At 40.3% G+C, this 23054-nt stretch overlaps 1 long non-coding RNA gene across 4 annotated transcripts in view; it reads left to right on the forward strand.

Moving 5' to 3' along the window:
- Positions 1–23054, forward strand: part of LOC143438616 (uncharacterized) — a 112247-nt gene that overhangs the window by 56573 nt on the left and 32620 nt on the right. For 2 of the 4 annotated variants that reach the window (XR_013107341.1, XR_013107340.1), the window contains exons 4-5: positions 14209–14287; positions 20500–22654. This is a non-coding gene — a long non-coding RNA (uncharacterized LOC143438616). Of the gene's footprint in view, positions 1–14208; positions 14288–20499; positions 22655–23054 lie in introns of those variants that run through there. The other 2 variants (XR_013107338.1, XR_013107339.1) reach the window with 1 other exon arrangement.

Genomic DNA, 23054 nt, shown 5'->3' on the forward strand with positions numbered 1-23054 from the left:
GAAATTGACTGGGACAATTGGTTTTCCTGTGGTTTTTAAAAAAAAAAAAAAAAGTGTGTGGTGAAATATTTACCTCTGGAGACAGCAATAAAAGATTTAAATGCAAAAATAAAGTTGGGTCCATTTTGACGTTGCCTCAAATCTTTTAGGCAATTAAGGTACCATGTAATAATTTGGTGTTTTGTTGGTTAATTGTAACTCCTGAGACTAATTCACAGACTAAGAGAAATTGGCTTGAAACATTGAAAAAATGCTGGTGAATTTTCTTTGTGGGTGACTATAACTTCTAAATCCTAGCAAACTCAAGTATAGTAAATTAGAAACAGAATGACCTGTTTGGCTATGACTATCTCACATGGTGTTGTAATAGTTCAGTTAGATAAAAAACAGAAATTATAAATATTTTATTAAACAATTCCAAGGTCCCTTCCTGTTTTCCAATCTGTTTGCAGTATCAGGATATAAGCTAAGTGATTTAAACTCAAAGACCCATAATGCAATGATTTGTGTAAGGCTGCCAACACAAATAAGCCTGGCAGTGATTCAGGTAATGACAATGGGGTTAGCTTAGCTCTGTGGGTTCATGGAAGCAAGCACACAAGAGCAATTAGATTCATACTCTGATTTATTACCTCAGCTGCAGGTGGTGAGTTTTATGGGAACAGGGGATTATCAGACTTATCTCTACACATTTCTGTTCAGTTATATAGACACTTAAAAACCGCTCATTGGAACAATCAAAAAATTAGAAATGGTGTATTCATTGCTGAGTTCTTTTCCTGAAGTAAAGATGACTTCAAAATGTAAAATCTTGGTTTCAGTTTTAGCAGTGTCCAAATCAAACCAGTATTTAGGAATACTTGTTTATTTCCTATGAAAATCGTGACTTGTTACAGAGTCCACCATCATGTGATCCAAACACCCGCTCTACTGAGGGGGCCCTTGCTCGGGGCTGACCCCTTGCCCAGGTGTTCTCTCTAATAGGTAGAGATGGGAGGGAGCTTTGAGATATTAGCATATTGCCCCTTTACCCAGAAGGCCATGTGTATTTTCTAATTGTGGAAGTGTGGGTGTTCTTATTAATTACATGTGCCATATAGCAGTGTCTTGATCAAGAGTAGTGTACAGATGCAAAGGTGACCCCCAACATTCATACCACCCAGGGAAATCACCACCATGTAAGTTTAATGTAGTAGATGATGTAAGGACAAGATCACTTAAAGATATATCCATAAACTTATTCCCTCAGCAAGCAGTGCCTGAGTGCATTAAATATGGGGTAAGGGGGGGCCAAGGGATGACAGGAGAGATGGGAGGAAGGAGAACTAGAAGGAAGGAAGATGGGAGATTAGGAGGGGAGACACGAAGGATAGAAGGAAGGGAAGATGGGAGGGAGAGAGAGAGGAAGCATAGATTGGATGGAGAAAATGAGAGAGGAAGGGGGAAGGATTGAAGGGAGGGAGGAGAGGAGGGGGAGGAAGAAAGAAAGGATTGAAGGAAGGAAGGGATGAAGAGAGGAAGGATGGGAAGGAGGGAGGGGGAAAGGGGAAGAGGGAAGATGGGAGAAAGGAAAAGTGGGAGAGAGGGAGGGTGGGAGGGTAGGAGGGAAGGGGTGAAAATATAACTTCTTATGAGTTAATTAATTATGTTAGCTGAGAAAGAAAATGTAGCAACCAGAGAATTTTGACTTAAACCCAACATCTGATGTGCTAAGAGTTTTAATAATTCCTAGAATTAAATTTTACTGAATGCTTACATTTCACATGAAACCAGGGCAATTAACACAGTTCTCCTGCTGCTATTTTTATTGTGGTTAAATGAAAAAGCCATCTAGGCATACAACAGGTTTAAAAATTTCAAGCATTTTATTGACAAAATAATGGCATTTTATAGCAGAACCTCTAATCTTGAGCTTTCCGTGGGATTTCGATGTTCACAATTTCTTGTTGTTCACAACATCAACAAAACAAAACAAAAACAACCAACCAACTAAATAAAACCAAAACCATAAATTCACAAGGCCATACTTTTCAAGTTTGTGGTTTTCCTAAATATTTTCTTTATTGTGGTGTTGTTCCAAAGTCAAGGGAGCGTTTACAGACAGCCCAGCGCTTGCTCTTTCTGTATTTGCAGTATATTACCTTGGCTGTGAAGGAACGTGGGACCTTAGACAAGTTTCAAAATAAAGGCTCAGTTTGGGTCTGTGAACTCAGACTCACTTAATAAATATTTTATTGAAGTTGGCTCCCAAAATATTCACATATATGTTGCTCACACTTAATTCTGTTATTTAGGGAGTGTTTTCCTTCTCCATATTTCTGATTATGAATGTTTGACTTGCAGCAGCTGGGTGCTCGCGCCATTCCTAACCTTGGCCTGTAAGTCTTGCTCTAGACGGTCTCTTTTACCTTTCCCCAGATCTCAAATGTTCACTGTTTTCTCTCGCACCCTGGAACGGCAGCAAGTCACTCACAAATGTTTCATAGACACTGTAGCTATTGATCCCCTTTCCTGAACATTCTGTTTAACCCATGCTTAACCTGTAAAACACAATACTGAATATTGGCTAGGGATACACTGACACGGCCATGAGAAGAAGCTTAGTGTTCAAGCAGTTTAGCCAAACAAACTACCACTGCTTACATCCATATTTGAATACCATAGATTAAGTCATGTTGGTTAAGAGGGGGACAAAATTGTCCAGCCTCTTGAGTGAATTACTGTGTCCATGCAAGAACTTTCGGTGCATAAGGAACTGACAGCTTTTCCATTTTTATTACCGGCTTTAGTTTTATTTTTCCTGGGCTTATTTGAGCCTACAAGATAATCTATAAATCCAAGATATGAAATTATGTGCAAAGCCATTGTGCCTCAATAAAAGAATTGTAACTTCTAATAAAACAGTAAGTTAAAGCTGGATTGTTATTTTTAAATGTCCCACAATTGTTCCAATCAAATTGTCAATAGACAAATATAACACCTCTTGAAGTGATTCACTATTTCATCACAGAGTTTCTCTTGAAATCATATTTAATGCATAACATACAATGAAATTCACGATATCTCAAAATTGGCTTCCAGTGGAAACTGAGTGGTTTTCTCCTACATGTGCCAAATACATGGGTGTTTGGAAGCTTGCTTGACAGTTTTCTATTAATAATTAGTCTTCCTGGTCTTAAGTAGTAAGGAAGCAGCTCCCCTAAGCCCAAAGTCTTTAGGACAGTTTAATTATGTAGATACTAGTAGCTTTTATATTGTCTTTACATAGCGAAGAATGGTGGCATGATTTTAGGGGCTTAAGTATCAAGAGCATGCTTGGAAATACTGAGATAGCCACTATGGCTCCATTTCCTGAAGCAAGGTTCTATCTCAAACTCAGTGTTAAGCATAACACTTCTAGCCATTGCCAGTGCTTTAGAGTCTCATAACCTGAAACCCATCAGCCATGCTGCTGTAGGGACTGTTGTTCCTAGATTAGCCTCCTCTGAGGTGTCTCTCTTTGTAATCTCTTCCTCAGGTGACTGCCCTCAATCTTTTCATTCAGTCCCCTCAGAGGAAAGCCCTACCTCTGTGACCTTAAACAACCTTAATTACTCTATTAACCTATGGTTCTCTTCCTCTCTGTTTATTTCCTGGTCAGTGCTAAGTCACTTCCTCAAGGAAAAGTCTCTGAAGTGTTAATATGCTGCAACCTTCTCTACTGAACCAATTTTTCCCAGTTGTTTACTCTAAAAAACTGTTTCCTAAAGATGTTACAACTGCTAGAAGCGATTTTTTTAAAGTATGTAAGACATTATCACACAATAGTTTATTGAAGTAGTCCTATCTTGTATTTCATAAAAATTATACCTTCTTTTAAATACATGTATACATTATATATTATGTATATTATATAAACATTTATTATGTACACACACATATATGTACATAATACATTCAGATCTTTACATATTTTCCAAATTCTTTTATCTTTTTTATTTAACACTGGCATTGGTATGTTTTATATTCCTAATACTTATTTTGTAACTTTAAAGTATGTTTATTTAAAAAAAAAACACATTTTAAAGGACTTCATTAAAAACATAACTTCCAAAAGTTATATTGTTTTATGAACTGTGTAGAATAACATTAAACAAAGAACCAGCTCTCCTGAAATGGGCATTCCAGCATCTGTTACCCCATAGTTACTTCACTGAGCAAATCAAGAAGTCTTGTCATTCAGTTTTAATGTTGGAGGATCATCTCTCTTCAGGAAGTCTTGTGGTCAGCCAGAAAAAAAAAAAAATGGCCGCTAGCTTCTCTAAAGCTAAAGGATTATTATGTACTAACGTCACCCACAACTTTTATAATAGAAGACCAGCTGTGTAAACTGCAAGATGTTGTCAAAAGGAAGTGCCAAGCAAAACTGTGGTGCTGTTTGCTGACTGTACTGAAGGGCAGAGACACTCAATTCTTGCCAGTTGTTTAGAAGACTGTTAGGAAAAGCATTGGCTTTGGGTGGTACCTATTCCCTGGGGCCTGGGATCCAGTCCTAGAGATCATACTTGGCCCAACAACTTTGTCTTCAAACTCTGCCTCCCAACAAGTCCTGGCTCCTGTAGGGCTGGGCTGGGGAAACAGCTGGGCTGGCCACACTCCTATCCTAGCCATGCCACGCCTACAGGAAACCTGGAAGTAATTCTTTATGTGCTATGGTGTGCTTGCAGCTTTGTCTGTTGAAGCTGATTAAGATAAAACATGTCCTTGACTCTGACAGAGTCTAGAGAACCCAATTTCCAAGTGGTGTGCAAGCTTTGCAGGCCTGGGCTAGCAGTTCTTCCACAGCTTAGCTCTGTTCATATTCTGTAGCACACGTGCTGAAACCATGGTCAGATGTCACAGGTTGTGTTCCCAATGTCACTATTGATCAACATCCAAACCAGAGACTCAGGGAATGAGTAGTATAGCTTGAGAGGTGAGAGAGGCTTTAGTGTTGAGGTAGAGAAGAGCCCAAACGCAGCACCGCACCTCTGCAACTTTCCTCTATGTTTAACAGTGGCTTTCTCTGTAATGCCTACCTCAGACATTCGTTTACATCTTGATTCTTCTTTTTATCCAGCCTGAGACTCAGAACTTGTAGCCCAGAAGGCAGCTATCCTCCTTGCCAGCTCTTTCCTGTAACTGCTATGAGTTCCACCATGCTGGACTGACTGGGCTTCTCAGTAAGCTTCATGTAATCTGAAGCACAAAGCATCCTTATCTGACCTCTTCAGTCTCACTCAGTATAGTGACTATGGGACTACGCTTTCCATCGCATGCACTATGTGGTATCCTCCTGCCTGGCTACCCCGCACTTTATCCTCTATATCGTTAATATATATTTGATTTGTCCACGGCACTGCTTTTTTAAGCTGTTACAAGTAAAATATCTCTGGGTAGTCTGGGAGTTTTGTTATTGTTGTTGTTTTGGGTTTTTTGTTTGTTTGTTTTGCTCTATTTTTGGACATAAAGGCTCATTTATTTCAATAATGGTATTGATGGTTGTCCTTGGTTTCTATTGCTGTGACAAAACACCATAACCAAAAGCAACTTGAGAAGAAACAGGTTTATTTCACCTGACGGTTTATAGCCCGTCTTCCCCGGGGAAATCAGGACAGAAACCTGGAGTCAGGAACTGAAGCAGAAGCCAAGGAATCCTGCTTACTGAGTTTCTTATCATAGCTTTCTCAGCCTGCCTTTTTATAGCACCCAAACCCACCAGCCCAAGGGTGTCACCAGCCACAGGAGCTGGGCCCTCCCACATCAATCATAGGTTAAGACAAAAGCCAATCTGGTGGGGCATTTTCTCAATTGAGATTCTGTCTTCCCACGTGACTTTAGTCAGTACCGCAGTCAGAAGGAAGACGCATGTTTTGGTTTAGATGGTCCTGCTAAGCTATCTTCTGAGCCAATAGACAGCAGCAGCAGCAGCAGTTTTGAGGTCTGCTTTTATGTTATACCTTCACCGTCTCCTTGAATGATTCCATCCTCTGAAACGTCACTGTTTCTGATTATCAAAATCCAATAACGGTTCATTAGGACTTCAATCTGTATTTGCTTGATGTGTAGCAGAATAATTTCCTGCTACTTCTACATTATTTGCAATAGCTCGGTGATTGAGGAGGAGCTAATGTGGGAGGAGCAAAGAGAGAAGAAGAGATGAAGGCTAGGAACAGGAGAGAAGATGGCTGGAGATGTCCGCGTGTCTTTAGCAGTCTCAGGTAGTTATTCGTATCTAGGTTAGTAAATTGGGTTTACAATTCTAATTGTGTGAGCATCTTGTTAATTGAGCATTTCTAAATATATGTACCAATTGAATGGCCATTGAGTATTAAGAGTCTTTATTCTACCGGGTACCACAGAATGGCGGGTATTATCTGGGCTCAGCCAAACATTGTGGACAGCATGTTGGACTGGCTGATCTAGCCACCACGATGGTGTCTTGTGGGTGCCAGGGCCGGTGCTGAGCGGATGGTCTGGGCCAAGCAGTGACGGGTGCACACCTCAGCTCTTGGCCTCAGGCCTTGTCTAGTCGGGAACAAGGCGGCTGCTTAAGAACAATCGAGATCAAATGCCACTGTTTTAAATATTGACCACAACACTCATGTATCTTTCTCTGCCCCTGTTACCCTCTTATGTGAAGTGACTGTTCACTTCTCTTTGTTCACTTAGTTTTTCCCCTTACTCAAAACACAGGAACTTTTTAGGGAAACTGACTATGAATCCTTTGTTGGATATACTACAAATGACATCTCCCAGGCTGTGTTGTGAGTTGTTCAGAATCTTATGTATACTGGGCAAGTCCCATACTACTGAGCTCAGCTACATCCCACTCCAAATTTGGAAGTTTTATATTTTCCTGCTGTCCCTCTTGCCCCCAAGGATGAGGCTCTTGAGAGCAGGGACTTTGTCAAGTGTTAAGAAGAGGATCTGCTTGTAGGTACCGAATGAAGGACTTCACACACGCCAGGCAAGTGCTCCACCACTCAGAAGGCCACAGCCAGCTAAGTAGCTTTTGCTTAAACCAAACACCTTGAGGTTTCCATGGAGACTGGTAATGGAGGGCTACCCATAATGATCTCACAGCCTTTGACAAGAAACTATTGTTATGGAAAATACCTAAATTATAAGTAGAAAATAGAATGGGCAGTAATTCAATGGTGGACAGTACAGGAGAAGCTTCAGATCTCTGCAGACTGGGTTGAGATCAGCTACTTAAAGAACTTTCACCCTGGAAGGGCTTTCGGAGAGCAGGGCCCTGAACTTCTCATTTTACACAGCAAAGTGAGTCTGAAGAATGTGAACTAATCCACTGTAATTACAGTAAACCGATGTGAGCGTTAGATTAAAGCTTCTTAAATACCATGGGAACTACACCTGGAGTGATTTTCTCCACCAGTCCTAGCGACAAACACTTCGTCCCGTTGTCTAAATAATACAGTCAGATTTTGATGGTTACTTCCTGGTACCTTTTTGTGGTGTGTATGTGATTCTCAGTGATTGACATTAATCATTTAAGTCTGTGAATCTCTCACAGGGAACTTAAAGAGGAGAGAGTGTCGTTCTGCCCTGCACCCCTACCTTATCAGTCCTGAGTCTGGAACTCCCCATGCAGCACACTGAAGGAGAAGGGAATGGACCTTTGGTCCTGCAGAAGATGGACTGGGAATTGTGACGGAGGTCTCCACAACCAGTGTCACTAATATCCCTCCCTCTGCTACCATTCCCTACAGTGAAGCTGGAATTATTCCTTGGATGACAAGCTTATGTCGTAAGGGCAGATCCAGTCTAACCTAACCATCAAACTTTGAAGTCTAGGCTCATGCCCCTGACTAGCTGTCTACACAAAGCACAGCGAAAACAAACTGGGCACTTCTTCTCTTGTCTAGGTCCCTCAGACCCTTAAAGAAAAACGTATATGCATGCTGGGTTTCTCCTTGAGTGCTTGGCAGTGACAAAGATGCCATGCCTTCTCCAAGAAGAGGCAGAACTGAGCAGTAGGGGAAAACCCCCAGAGAAAAGCCAGCTCTTCCTCTTTTGCAGGTTAATGTGGTACCTTGGGGAGAAAAGAAACTTCTCCTGGAGCTCCCCCTCTTTCCATGTGCCTTTCCATCATATTGAGTATATTCATATTCATATTCATATTCAGCCCTGCGAAACTGCCCTGCAGCAGCCAGCTGGGCCTCACACAGAGAAAAAGCACTGGGCTTTTCCACATCAGAGCTGAGTCTGCTCCACAGAGAGGGGTGCCAGGTCTGATTGGCATGCCTTGAGCCAGGCCTTAAACACAGTGGGTGCTTGGTGCTGGCTGCCGAACCACACAGAACCCTCCTCAACATCTCCCCCGTGCGATTTCTGATCTTGCTGAGACTCCTCCCCAAACTATATGCACTCAAGAAACTCTATCCTTGAGACCCTGGCTCTAGAGGTGGGGCAGAGGCATCTCCGTGCTCTTTGAAATTTAGCAAAAGCCATGGATTCCTCAAAAGAACAAAAAACACACTCTCCCCAGAGGCCCACAAAAATAAGGTTTATTGTGGAATTCGCTTCATGTATTATTTCAGGAAACATAGAAAGACAGTCATGCCATCTACAGAGATTTTAGAATGGCTCGCCTCTCCATAGAAAGAGAAAATTGCACTTAAATGTAATATTATTGGGAAGTATTTGAGTTCTTATCTTACTTACCTATTCAGCAGAGTTAGAAATTTAAATTGGGTTAAGAGAATAACTAACTCTACAAGCATTCAAAAAAATCCAATACATTTAAAAAGGACAACAAACAGGAAAGCAAGATAATATTTAATGTTTATCCAGAGATGACTCAGAACTAGGGGACAGATTCAAAAAGTAAGTTCTGTGTTTTTTGTTTTATTTTGTAATCAGCTTTCTCTAGTGTTCACTAGAACTTTTATACTTAGAAACTTTAGGGGTTTTTGTTTGTTTGTTTTTGTTTTTGTTTTTTTGGTTAAATGTTCTTCATTCCCTGAGTGTTGTGGTACAAGGCTTTTTTTTTTTTATTACCATTTTTTAATTGGATATTTTCTTTATTTACATTTCAAATGTTATCCCCTTTTCCTGTCCCCCCCCAAACTTCCTATCCCATCTCTCCTCCCCCTGCTTCTATGAGGGTGTTCCTCCACCCACCCACCCACTCCTGCCTCACCACCCTGGCATTCCCCTACACTGGGGCATCGAGCCTTCATAAGACCAAGGGCCTCTCCTCCTATTGATGCCCGACAAGGCCATCCTCTGCTACATACTCGGCTGGAGCCATGGGCTCCTCTATGTGTACTCTTTGGTTGGAGATTTAGTCTCAGAGGGGGTACAAGGTTTTAATGGTAATACGGGGAAGGCAGGGGCATATAGACTCCTATGTGTTCAAGGCCACATTTGTCTATATAATGATACTCTGTCTCAAAAAAAAAAAAAAAAACCCAAATATTCCTCCCCAGACCAGAGAAATGTGAAAATTAACTCAGAATCTGACATTCTTTGGTTAAGGTCTTTCTCCATTGTAAAACTCCTTGTCAGTTCTGTATCACCTACACCTTTTACAAGTTTCATTTGTATTTATGTGGATTTATTTTGCCACTACAGAATCAAGTGTTTCAAATTTGAATAATAAAATTTATTTTGGTTACATAGTGTGAAAAAGTGCAAGTTTTTTTCATATAAAATCTTTATTCATTTAAGATTTGTATATTGATCTGTTTTCAGAGGGAAAAAATTGTGTGTGTGTGTGTGTGTGTGTGTGTAAATGTCTTAGTGAGACAATGTTCTATTACTGTGAAGAGACACAATGACCACCGCAACTCTTATAAAGCAAAACATTTAATTGGGGCTGGTTTACAGTTCAGAGGCTCAGTCCAATATCATTATGGTAGAAGCATGGTGGCATGCAGGCAGACTTGGTGCTGGAGAGGAGCTAAGGGTTGTACATCTAGATCAGTAGGTAGCTAGAACGAGACAGAAAGACACTGTGGCTGGCTTGAACATTTGAAACCTCAAAGCCCACCCCTGATGACACACTTCCTCTGACAAAACTACACCTACTCCAACAAGGCCACACTTCCTACTAATGCCACTCTCTATGAGCTTACTGGGGCCATTTTGATTCAAACCACCACATATACATTTATATCACTGCTGGATTTGACAAGCATTTTAAAAAGTATTTTTTCTCACTTCACTTACAAAAGCAACCACACAATTTAATACACAGCAACAGCATCGTCAATTGACGTGTGCCTCTATCAGACTCTAAATTTTTATCCTTAGAAGACAGCCCACTTAAGAATGATGGTGCAGCTGTTGAGAGGGTTGGAAACCCCAGACTGGGCTGCAAAAAATAGTGCTGTGATTTGCTAACACAGAACCTCTGAAGAACTCGCAGCTGCAGATCTCAACTCAGCACTTCTTTCCTACCTTCTATTCCCCCCATCCTCACCCCCTGGCAACAGGCCAACTTAGTGCCAAGACTTGTGCATGCAGCCACCAGATAGAAGTAGGATATGATAGGTGGCAGGCTGATCACTGGGCATAGGGGGTATAACAGGTCCTTCCTAGGAATATTTCATAAGGTGACAATTAAAAGCCATATTTGCCACTGGAAAGCAAAGCATTACATGCTTTGCTTTAATGTTATCCTTGTAGACAGGAAACTTATCTGTGTATGATTACCTGGCAGACCTCTTAGGCATTATGCTTTGTCTCTGACTGGGTGTGTGCCAATTGGAGATCTGCTTTGGGAATAATGCCCAGTAATCCCCTACTGCAGGTGGTACAGCCTAGATCTAACCACCCTAGAAAATCACAATGCTGGGGTTTTACTTTAGAAATTGGTCCTATACTCCCTCTGGCATCTTTTCCCACTATAGATATCACCATCATTTTAGAATTGTCAGGCCATGTGATCCAGTAGGCAGGGCTACTCATACTCCTACATGATAATGTTTCATGTCACTCAAGAAGCTGGTGAAAGCAAACATATTCATGTAGTGTTTTGTCCCCAAATCTCATAACTATCCATCAAATTCTGCACTGCTTTATTGCTGACAGGACTTGGAAAGTGGGCCTTTCTTTGCAGGTGATTTCCCAGCATGTCTACTCCATCAGACAGGACCAGTGATGAAGTGTGTGGGACTCATTTCCAAAATGAGCACGCGGGGACTTAGCCTTAGTGAGACGGCAAGTTTCCCTCCACGGACTCGCTCTGCAAACCATAGCTAATGGCTGCTCTAAGACATTTCAGCCTTCATGCCTTGATTATGAGCTTCACTTCACCCTCGTTCAATCTAGTGCCTCATTCTTACCCAGCCAAGGCCATTTCTTTAGCCTGGAGGAAAATCAAGAATCTCCCTTGGGTTCAATACAAGAACATGTGAAGGAAAAGCTTTATTAGCTTTCCATTTGGCTTGTTTCAATGCCCCCTCCTTCGTTACTTTCATTTTTGCCTTCCCTCCTGCATGAATATGCATGCACATGTACACACACACACACACACACACACACACACACACACACACACAGGAGTGCACACCCTGACACTGTGACACTGTTGAGGGTGTTGTCATATTTTTCCCACATCCTGCTGGTTTTGCCAGCTTGCCCAAAGGCCATATTTTAAAAGTCTCGGTACATTCTAAATATTTGCCTAAAACTAAAGGAGTAGGAATGTGAAAGAATTTGTTATACTAAAAAACAATCCAGTTAAACAGGTTTCTTTTTTTTTTTTTTTTTTTTTTTTTTTTTTTGCTTTGTCTTCCTATTTTGCTGTTTCTTGATGATTCACAGAAGCCCAGTTTCTTTCTTACTTCAGGATATTCAGTTTGAATGCAATTGCTTCTAATCAAGCACACACACACACACACACACACACACACACACACACACACGAGAGAGAGAAAGGGGGGATAGACAGATGGACAGAAAGACAGACAGAGAAGAGAAGAGAAGAGAAGAGAAGAGAAGAGAAGAGAAGAGAAGAGAAGAGAAGAGAGGAGAGATGGAGTTAATGGAGAGCTTTGAAATTTGGTTAGACCCTAGTGAGAATATGGCATTCAAACAGCCTTGAAGGAGGTTGAGTGAGCTTTATATCTTTAGGAGTGAGGAACATCCCAGGCAAAGCGACCACGCTGGGCAAGTGCCTTCAGCAGAACTTTAATGGCAGCAATCAAAGCAAAACAAAAAAGGCAGAATAAAGGAGAAAGGCAGTGTGTGCTGAAAGCCGTGATCCAGCTTTGCCTCAGAGAAATAGGAGCCACTAATGTGTTTGATCAGAAGACCAGTGTGCTCTGTCATATGCCTCCAAAGGGTCAGGGGACAAAGTAGGGGATGCAGTTATAGTGGGTGCTCAAACTTTACAGAATCCTTCGTGCTTTGCTTGTATCTGGAATGTGCAGCTTCAGGACTGTCTGTGAGTTGTGTCCATGCGATTGTTCATGGATTATCATTCCCATCCTAAGCAGTTTTCCACGACATGAATGTGTTACGATTTATTTACTGCTGAGGGACATTCAGTTGGTTCCCATTTGTGACTTTTCTCAACAAGGTCGCTATGAACAGACTAGTTCATGGTCACATGGTGAACATACTCATTACTTTTTCGTTGGATGTATAGCTAAAGACAGAACTCATGAGGTATCAGCTGGGCACATGTCTAACTTCAATAGCTACTAACAGTTTTACACAGAAGTTGAACAAGACACGCTTAAACTCCCACGGCAGCGCGTGAGTGTTCACTCTTCATCCTTTACTTTCGATGTCCGTCCTTCAGCTCTGCTGAGAGTGGAGCACTGGTAGGGAATTGTTATTTAATTAGCATTTTCTAATCAATAATAGTGTCAAATGTCATCCTGTTGTTTGTTAGCTCTCTGTATAATTTTTTTGTACAATTTTTCTTCCGATAGTTTGTTATTTTTTTATATTGGACTATCAACCCCTTTGCTATTGACTAGTAGAAATGTTTATATATTTGAAATGAAAGCCTTTTGTTTATATATTTATATATTTGTTTTATACACACACACACATATATATAATTTCTTCTGTAGCTTTTTAAAAAAATTTTTTTAAATGGTATTTTTAATGAAGTTCCAATTTTTGAGGGAAGATAGTGTCCACCTTATAATACATGACATCCGGAGTTCCCTGTGCTTCCAGTTTTTGGTTAAAAGATATTTATCTCTCATATAACATCTATCTATATATCTGTTTATCTATCTATGTATCAATCATCTATCCATCATCTATCATCTATTTTCTATCTGTCATCAATTTTTTGAGAAAAAGCATCATTGGAGCCCAGGTTGGCCTTGAACTCACCATGTAGCCAAGGATAGCCATGAATAACTGTGTGTCATCTCTCCATCTCCCAAGTACAGGAAAAGTCAACATTTTGTACAAATGTCACCTTGTTTGCTTACAGATTTTTAAAATAAAACAACCTTAAATGTTCATCTCTATTTTTTGTTATTTACTTTGTAAATTTAATGAGGGAGCAAAAGTCTTTTTAGTTCACCAATGAGAAATGTTATTTAAAAATATATTTCATTTTACATTGTGTGTGTTTGTACATGTGCACACGTGAGTGTGAGCTTGTATGTGGGAGTGTGTGTTACGGGGCGTGGGGGGTACAGATGTGCGTGTAAGTGCAAGAACCATCTATGGCTAGAGACATAAGAGCCTCTTAGGGCCAGAGTTACAGATGGCTCTGAGCCTCCTGTCCTAGGTGGACTTGAACTCAGTTACTCTGGAAGATCAATACATGCTCTCAACTGCTGAGGCATGATTCCAGCCCTGAGAAATGCTATTTTTACTTTAAAATTTTTATCTTTTAAAATTAACATCCTCATAAATAAAATCCTTTACTTTGTAATGGGCCAAATATCAGCTATTTGTTTTAGAACATCCTAGTCAGGGTGTATTTTGCTTAAGGACTTAAGAGGATTTAACTGTACCTTGTAGCAAAGATTTGGGAAGGCAGATGTGATGCCCCAGGTAAACATGGTCCCCTCAGTGAAAGGCCTTGGTATCTGTGCTCCCTTCTGAGAAAGGAAACTCAGGTTTTGGAAACAACAGCATCTGTGGGACTTAGGCTTTCTGATCAATGTGGCTGTGTTAGATTTTTTTTCTATTTAGGAGGTAAATAAGTTGTTAGCGCCTCACCCTAATCTCTCATTTTTACAGACAAATCCGTGGAATTTAGTTGAAATGCTTCGAGACAATGCATGTGTCCAGATGACTTAACCGGTGACAAGAATGGAAGGTGACATCTTTTCTCAGCCAACCTCATGCTTTTGTGCTGCCGTATGAAGGCCAACAAAGGCACTTCAGTGGGCCCTACTTTGTCTCCTGATAATCTCCCATCATTGCACACATTAAGCCCCATTTGTGATTTCCTCATATTTCTAAATGAATGTTTTCCTGACAAGTCCTTTCTGTTGATTATAATTGTAATGACTAAGTGGCCTTGAGATTTCTCAGCCTGTGAATATACAGATAGGATTGCAAACAAAATCAAGGACATTTCAGCAAATATATTATGGCCAGATTTTAATTAGGCACAAAGCACCAAGGACTCATCTTCTTCTTTCTTTTAGAGAAGAGACAGAAAGAAATTAGATAACATGACAGAATACAAAATTTAACTCCATTATTCCTCAAGCTAGTAAGAATTATGAAGATCAGAGAAGATTTAGGAAATAGTTTTTTTTTTCCCAGATCATTGTTTTCATAATCTCTCGGGTTGTGTAAAATAGAAACCATTACCTAATCAACACTGTGCCTAAAATCTCTCATCTCTCACATAGCTCACTGATGGATGCTAATGGCAAAAGCGGGGGTGGGGAGTGTGGTTGACTGACATTCAGGTATCTTAGGAAATGCTATCTGTCCCCTGAAGAGTGACAGGTGTCTTCCCTCTCATGTCTCAGGGTATTCTAGAATAGTGTCCCCTAAAAAAGCCAGTTCAAAGGGACTTAAACTCTTCTAGTGACTCCAGTAAGAGCAGGCCTTTAATCTCAGCACTCAGGAGAAAGAGGCAGGCAGATCTCTGAGAATTCCAGGCCAGCCTTGTCTACATAGAGAGTTCCAGGCCATCGAGGACTACGCAATGAGACTCTGTTTCAAAAATAAAAGAAAAAAAGGGAGGGGGGAATCTTACTCTGTTCTAAAGAAGGTATGTTTAAAGTATTGAAAATATCTTTATTTAACAAATATTTGTGACTCGTATAGTATTGTGAGTGTGTGTGAGAGAGCAGTGAGAAACATCAATGAAATCAGTCTCCATCTTCATGCAGCTTAGAATGTGGGTAGGCCAGTAACACTGTACACAAGTCGAGATAATACCTGAAGCTCATTAAGGTGAGCCATGGGTAAAGAAGCGAGAGTAGACGACAGGACAAAATGCTGGAGGTAAGTGGGCTGCCGTTTTATGTAAAGTGGTCAGGATGGAGAAGCCCCGAGAAGGTATAATATGAGCAACATTTTAAAAAGTCGGAAGGAGAGGAGGAACGAGTCAACACAGGGAAAGTTTTGAAGGTGGATTGAAGAGCTGTCATGGAAGCCAGTGGGTAGGAAGAGGCATGATGAGTACAGTAGAGACCAGTGACTGTAGTGGAAGGAGTGGGCATTAGAGGAGTGGGCGTAGAGACCAGAGAGGCTAATAATAATGTAGCACCTCCTGGGACCATGGCTTTTATTCTCAGAAACAATAGGGCATCAGTAGGGGAGCATACGCAAAGGATCCTGTCATTATTTTTCTTTCTGGTACCCACAAAGAATGTTGTACAAAAAATTACCACTCTTGAATCCTCTCCTACCTTGTGTATAGTAGACACTCGGTAAACATTTCCTGAATGCATGAATGAAAACCCTGACACATCCATGTGCATGGTTCTGATCTGTTGGGTGATAAAGTGCTTTATTAGAGGACTGTTGTATTTCATCGGTAACCAAGGAAGTTGGCATTCCCTGGAAGCCTCAGGTACCTTACCTAATTGAACTGTGAGCATGCTAGAACAAGCTGAAGGGTCAACTACTATATTCTCCCGAGTTTTGGGCATTTGCTTGAAAGGATCTTTTTGTAGCTGGCATCAGTAACACATCTCTAACTCACTGTTTGTAAGTAGGCATCTTTGAAGATGGTGACCTTTTTGAAGTCCTTCCTGCTTGTTACCATTTGATTTATTTTGTGTTTTGAGGTAGCCTCCACTACTTGGAGGATAGCCTATGTTCAAGTGACTCTTCTAGAAGCACGTGTTAATGATTTCATTCCTGTCCTCTTCCTCTGTTGATGTGCATATGTCTAGACTCCCCTTGCCCTCCTCCTGCAGGAGCACTATAAGATTTATCCTGGCACATTTATACCAAATAAGGCGAGTGGGCACATTTTGTTTATTAAATTGGATGCTGATTTTTTTTTTAAAAGAATTTCTTTATCTATTTAGCCCTTCACATGCTCTTAAAAACTAATTGCTGCTGGTTTTTACTGACCCTGTGGTGCTGGAATTATTGAAGTATCATTTACATAAGGTTTGAAATGTGAAACGATTTTTCCTAATATTGTAACTATTTTGCTTCTACAGTTCTGTGGATCTTAGTATATTTACAGTGTCTACAACCATCACTGCCACCTAATTCTAGAATATTAACATCATCTACAAAAGGAGTTCTAATCACATTCCAATGTGGGACTAAGTCAATGAATCTATGTAGAATGAGCCAGATGGTTCCATGGCTTATTTAGCAGGGTAAAGAACATTACATCAGATAAGGGACTAGGAAATGCTGGAAACGAATGAGCTGTGCCTTTGAATCATTTTGTCAGGCTGATGGACAGGTTGTTCCTTCTCCCAGAACCTGGCAACCAGTATTTAGCACAATGTCTTCTGGATTCATTCCTGCAGGAACGTGGATCAGTACTGAGTTCTTTATGTTTAATTATGTCCCACTGTATGGCTACACTATATTTTATTTATCCATTCCTCAGCTGGCAGCTATTTGGGGTGTTTCTCCTTCAAGGATATGTAAGTAATGTTGACTTTTATGTAGCTATATATTTATCTTGGGCACACACAAAGGCAAGAATGAGTGGGCCACATGTTTGTTATTGTTGACACCACTGCATATCTTCATTCAGAAGATGTGAGTGATCATGTCTGTGCATCGTCACCAACACACACTCTTCCTTTAAAGACAACCAACCTTTCTAGTTTGTAAAGACAACCAACCTTTCTAGTTTGGGAACTGATGACTCTGTGGTTTTGTTTTGTAGCTCCCGAGTGACTATGACGTCCAAACTGTTTTCATACACCCACTGACTGTACATTTTCTTTGAAGAAATGTCCAGTCAAACTCTTTTCTGATTTCCTTCCCCATTGAATTAATTCTCAATTGAGTTACCACTGAGTTGCAAAGTTCATTATGCATTTAGCAAAAATAATTTTCAAATATTTTTTCAAGTACTTTAAAAATTATTTTAAAATATTTTTGCTCATTCTGTAAGTTTTATTTTCATTTTCCTGGCAACAAACTTATAAAAACTAGTTTTTGTTCTTTTAATTTCAGCAAAGTTCTATTATTTTTTTCTGTTACCATTTGTTGTTTTGGAGTTCAATGTAAGAAATCTTTAGCTAACTAATATCATAAGGATCATGAGGATCATGAGGATAGTCTCCCCCCACACACACATGCTCTTTATAGTTGTAGTATTTTGTTTACAACTTTGGTTCACATTGAATTATGTTTAGATTATTATAAATGCCAGGGTTCTCAATTCTTCGGCCTGAAGACATCACATTGTCTCAAGCCTTTTTGTTTGTTTGTTGTTTGTGTGTTTTTGAGATAGGATTTTGCTATGTAGCCTTGAATAGTCTGGCCTGAAACTCATTAAAGAGACCAGCCTGGCCTTGAACTCACAACGATCCGCCTGCTTCTCCTGGGATTAAAGAAGTGTGCTACAATGCTTGCATAGCTCTAGAACTATTTTGGAGGGAGACTGTCTCTTCCTATTGAGTGTTCTTGGCACCCTCATTGAAATAAATTAACTATAAGTGTGTGGGTTATTTTTAGATCTTCAATTTTATTTCATTGCTCTCCAAGTCTGTACTTATAACAGCAGAGGATACTATAGCTTTGTGATAAATTTCAGAATCAGAAAGTATAAATCCTCCAGATTTGATCCAGTTTTGTAGTTTGTCATAGTTATTCTAGGTTTTTTGAATTTCCGTTAGTTTAAGAGCAGGGTGCCTGACTGTTTTTTAAATGTTGGTTGGCATTTTGGATATAGTGGTGGTTTGAATGAGAATGCTCCCCACAGGCTTAAGTATTTGAATACTTAATCTTCATTTGGTAGAAAGATTTGAGAAGGATTAAGGGGTGTGACTTTGATGGAGGAGGTGTGTGTCACTGGGAGTGAGCTTTGAGGTTTTAAAAGCCCAAGGCCTTCCATGTTAGCTCTGTCAGCCTCCTACTTGCAGTTGAATTTGTGAACTCTCAGCTGTTTCTGCCACCATGCCCTTGCTCTACCTTCATGGGCTCTGACCTATATGGCTGACTAACCATTTTCTTTTCTAATTGCCCTGATCATGGCAATGTCACAGCAATAGAGAAGTAACTAAGACAGAAGTCTATCACACTGATTCTGGATATCAGTCAGGCATTGCTATTACCTTAACAGCATCCATATTCCACTGACTTAGCTGCTTTGTTTGGCAGTTTTGGTGTTCTGAACTTGTCTTTCGTTGGTTTAATTTATTCTCAGGAATTTTATTATTTCATGATGCTACTGCAAGTGAGAGTATCTTAATTTCATTTTGAGAAAATATTCAAGTCAGAAGTGAATAGATCCAACAGTTTTGACGTTCAAAAAGTTATTACATTTATTTACTATGTGTGTGTGAGAGAGACAGAGGTAGAGAGAAACAGAGAGACAGAGATAAATGGAGATTATGCATATGCCATAGCACCTGAGTGGAGGTTGGAGAACAACTTTCAGTAGTTGGTTTTTTTTTTTAATCCTTTCTTGTGGGTCCCAGGGATAAAACTTAATTTATCGTGCTTTATGGCGAATGTCTTTACACACAAATGCATTTTTCCTGGCCCTTCAGAGTTTTGAAAAACTATACTTTAATGAACTAAGCATTACTAAACCAACAAAACTAATACTTGAGCCCAATAAACCCTTAATTAGAATTTATCCAGATAAGAAGAATGTAGTACTTAAATGAAAAGTTTTGTCTTTTTTGTTTTGTTTGTCCCATAAACATAGAAGTATTTAGTTTCTTTTGAATTTCCATGTTCTTTTAGAATGGCAGATAATAAATATACAGGGTGTGATAGTCTCTGAGGCTTGGAGAATGTATTATGGGTAAAAAGGGCATAGGGGACAGGGAGGCTAGGTTAAGAAAATGGAACCAGAAACAGCTCTTTCATTTAATCATGAGCTGTGTCTGTTCATACACTGTGAAGTTACACTGTAACTTCAGGTAAAGTAGAACTTACAATCACTTAGTTAATTTGAAGCAGACACTACTGAGTAAGTAAGTTTAAACTTTCAAAATATTCTGTGACCCTTAGGATGCTTAAGGAGCATATGTGGTAGACATGGTTAGAGTCTTTAAAAGCTCATTAATTTCAAATTTATTTTTGGTAGTATTAGCAACCATCGAGGGCTAGGAAAATGGCTGAATCTATAGAGTACTCACCTTGCAAACATGAGTTAGATTCTGCAGAAGCCACATTTAAAAAATGGTTGTAGTAATTTATGTTTGTAATCTCAGCATTAAGTAAATAGAGACAAACAGATTCCTAGGACTATCTGACTAGCCTATTTGGTGAGATCCAGGCCAGTGAGAGATCCTGACAGAAAAAAGAAAGGAAGGGAGGGAGGGAGGGAGGGAGGAGAGAGAGAGAGAGAGAGAGAGAGAGAGAGAGAGAGAGAGAGGAGAAGAGAGGGGACAGGGAGGGAGGGAGGGAGGGAGGGAGGGAGGGAGGGAGGGAGGGAGGGAGGGAGGAGGGAGGGAGGGAGGGAGGGAGGAGAGAGAGAGAGAGAGAGAGAGAGAGAGAGAGAGAGAGGAGAAGAGAGGGGACAGGGAGGGAGGGAGGGAGGGAGGAGGGAGGGAGGGAGGGAGGGAGGGAGGGAGGGAGGAGAGAGAGAGAGAGAGAGAGAGAGAGAGGAGAAGAGAGGGGACAGGGAGGGAGGGAGGGAGGGAGGGAGGGAGGAGGGAGGGAGGGAGGGAGGGAGGGAGAGAGGGAGGGAGGGAGAGAGGGAGGGAAGAGAAGAGGTAGTGTCTAAGGAAGGACTGGAGGCTATTCTCTGCTCTTCACAGACAAATTCTCCCTCACACCCCAAACTGAATGGAGAATAATTTGAAGTTTTATTTTTAGGTCAAATTAGGTAAAAAGTAAACATGAAAACTATATCCAGCAAAGACATTGGTTGTGAAATTCACAGCGTCTAACCATTTGCCAACATAGGCATGCTGCAGAGGAAGATTTACCAAGCACAAAAAGACCTTGAAGGAGGAAGCAAGGCCTCATGTCTCAGCCAACATAGCGTTGTGTTGTTCTGAATCTGAGTCTGAGTCAGTAGAGTTCATCCTGCACAGATGAAGAAAAAGTCCTGTGGAATAAAGGACTGCACCCTGAGACCAGCTGCCTCCCTCCTTACTTTTGCCTTATTATTATTACTATTTGAGCACATCTTTATGGGAAATAGTTAAATTTTGAAACAAGATCAGCTTGCCTTCCTTATTTTTGGGAAAGGAGCATATACACATACCTTAAACACATTTCAACCAGACAAAAGATCAATTAAAAAAAAAAAAACAAAACAAAATTTCCTTTTACTCCAGAAGCTAGTTCCATTTGATAGAAATAAACGCTCCACTCTTGTAGACTGACTTTGTTGAAGGTTTCCCTGCATGGATGCCCATACCTAGCCTTGCCTGGCCTTGGCTGACCAAGTCTGCACACACTGGTATTTTCCTTGGAACTTGATGGCTATATGTCAGCACATAACACATATTTCATGATTTTTAATCATTGGAGACTATTCTGCTGCATATATAGACCAAAATCTAGTTATCCAGTCTCTTTATTGCTAAAAAATTAGGGTTTTTTTTCTTTTCTTCTTAATTATATAAGTCATTTATATACGCTTGCCTGTAAACAGAGTAGTGCCTCCCTTTTACCCGCCAGTGGCTGCACAGTTATTTTGTATAGACTAGAATGAAGTGCTTTGTGGAAATGATGGTTCTCACAGGTTTGTAGACTGTTTGATAGGTAACTTAAGATTGTTTGAATAAAATGGAAAGCAGTCTGTAGCAATGTAGCCTGTGAGAGCAGTCATCTTGGGGGTGTAGCCTTTCGGGGGGAATTTCTTCATCCTGCTCTGTTACAAATCGCTGTTGAGGATGCTAGGTGTCTTCATGGAAAAATTGTTAGTCAGAATGGCTTCAAATGTCTCTCGTTGTAGGCTCCATTCCCTTCTCAGCAATACACTTGTTCAGAGATGTCTAATTACCCGGAATAAAGTACGTTCTAGAGAAGACACACTTGAAACAATGCTTTTCTTCTGATGACTCCTATCCCGTCATCCTGCTCACACACAGACCTGCTTAGCATGTGGAGCCCAGAGCCAGGACTGGGTCCAGAAGTAAGTATGATGGGCTAGAAAAGCGTGCCCCAAACACCAAGCCTGGGCAAGGGACAGCAGGAGCTCGACTGCGTTCATGGTTTTCTAAGACGTGTTGCAGCGTTCTCTTGGCCTGGCTAGCTAGCAAATAATTAACAGCTTTAAAGGCACAAGAACTGAGCAGTGTTACTCTATTTTAATCATCCAAACTAATCCGACTACCGCCCAGCCAATATCCCTGAGATACTTGCATTTTATGGCTTTGTCTGCTCCTGTTACTTTTCTGCATGGTATTTTATCACAGCAATTGAAACCAAACTCAGAGATAGCGCACCTATCAATTAATCAGCTATCAAAGGTTCATCTAAAATTCAGACACAACACACAATTGCATGGAACACTGGTTAAGGGAATGACTTAGGCACCTGGAATTGTATTATACCTTAGAAATAATGCCACTTGATGTTTGACAATAAAGCTGTGTAAGGGACTTCGCCTCTCTGAGTCTCAACTGCTTCATTCTAAAGAAATGAAATAGCATTGCCAAGAATCTATTGGAGTGGGGATTAACTGAGGTTTATCCATTGCAAGATCAGCATGCCAGAAATAACAATAATGGCTTTAAAATATTTAGTAGTTCATTGATGAAGATGGCCTGGTTTTCATTCACATCTGCGTATAAGATCATACCAATAAAGTTGAGAGTTTTAGGGTATCTTTTAAGAAAATGATTGCTATGGGGTAATTGGATGTGAGCCATCGGCACCATTTCTCATTGTTGCAAAAATGTAGAAATTTTTCTCATTGATGCAAATGAGCCTTTAGGGTATTTGTTTGTTTGTTCATTGAAAACATTGTATTTAGTTATGTGCTTTTTCATTCACAAAATGTTGACAGAAAGGTAAGAATAATTGGCTTAAAGTAAGCAGTGTTTAAAGTTGAATGCCCTCTTCTGAAGAGAAAAGAAGTGGAGCTGAAAACACTAGCATGCACGTATAGATGCTTTTACAGAAGACAACTGCCTTTGCAAGACAGGGTTCATGTTTCATGGTGAAGGTTAGAACCAGTGTTAAGCCCTCAGAGATCTTTGTTTCAATACGTTCTCCTTATACAGATGGATTCCTGGTTCTCAGGAGCAGCGGCGATTTCTCTGAGAAACGGGTGTCTATCTGAAGGAGATTTGCAATCCTTAAAAGATGAGTACACGAGGCGTGATGCTGCACTTCCACTTTAAACTATGTGCTTAAAATGAGAAGGATGAAAGTCTACCAGAACTTTCCATGATTTAAAGTCAGAAAAAAAAAAATGTAGACATTGGTAACCATAGGTATGCCCTAACTCCAGAAATTTAATTTCCATGAAAGAGCACCCTTTCTTTTATTCCATCAGAAGAGAT

This window comes from Arvicanthis niloticus, chromosome 25 (assembly GCF_011762505.2).
Source record: "Arvicanthis niloticus isolate mArvNil1 chromosome 25, mArvNil1.pat.X, whole genome shotgun sequence".
NCBI lineage: Eukaryota > Metazoa > Chordata > Mammalia > Rodentia > Muridae > Arvicanthis > Arvicanthis niloticus.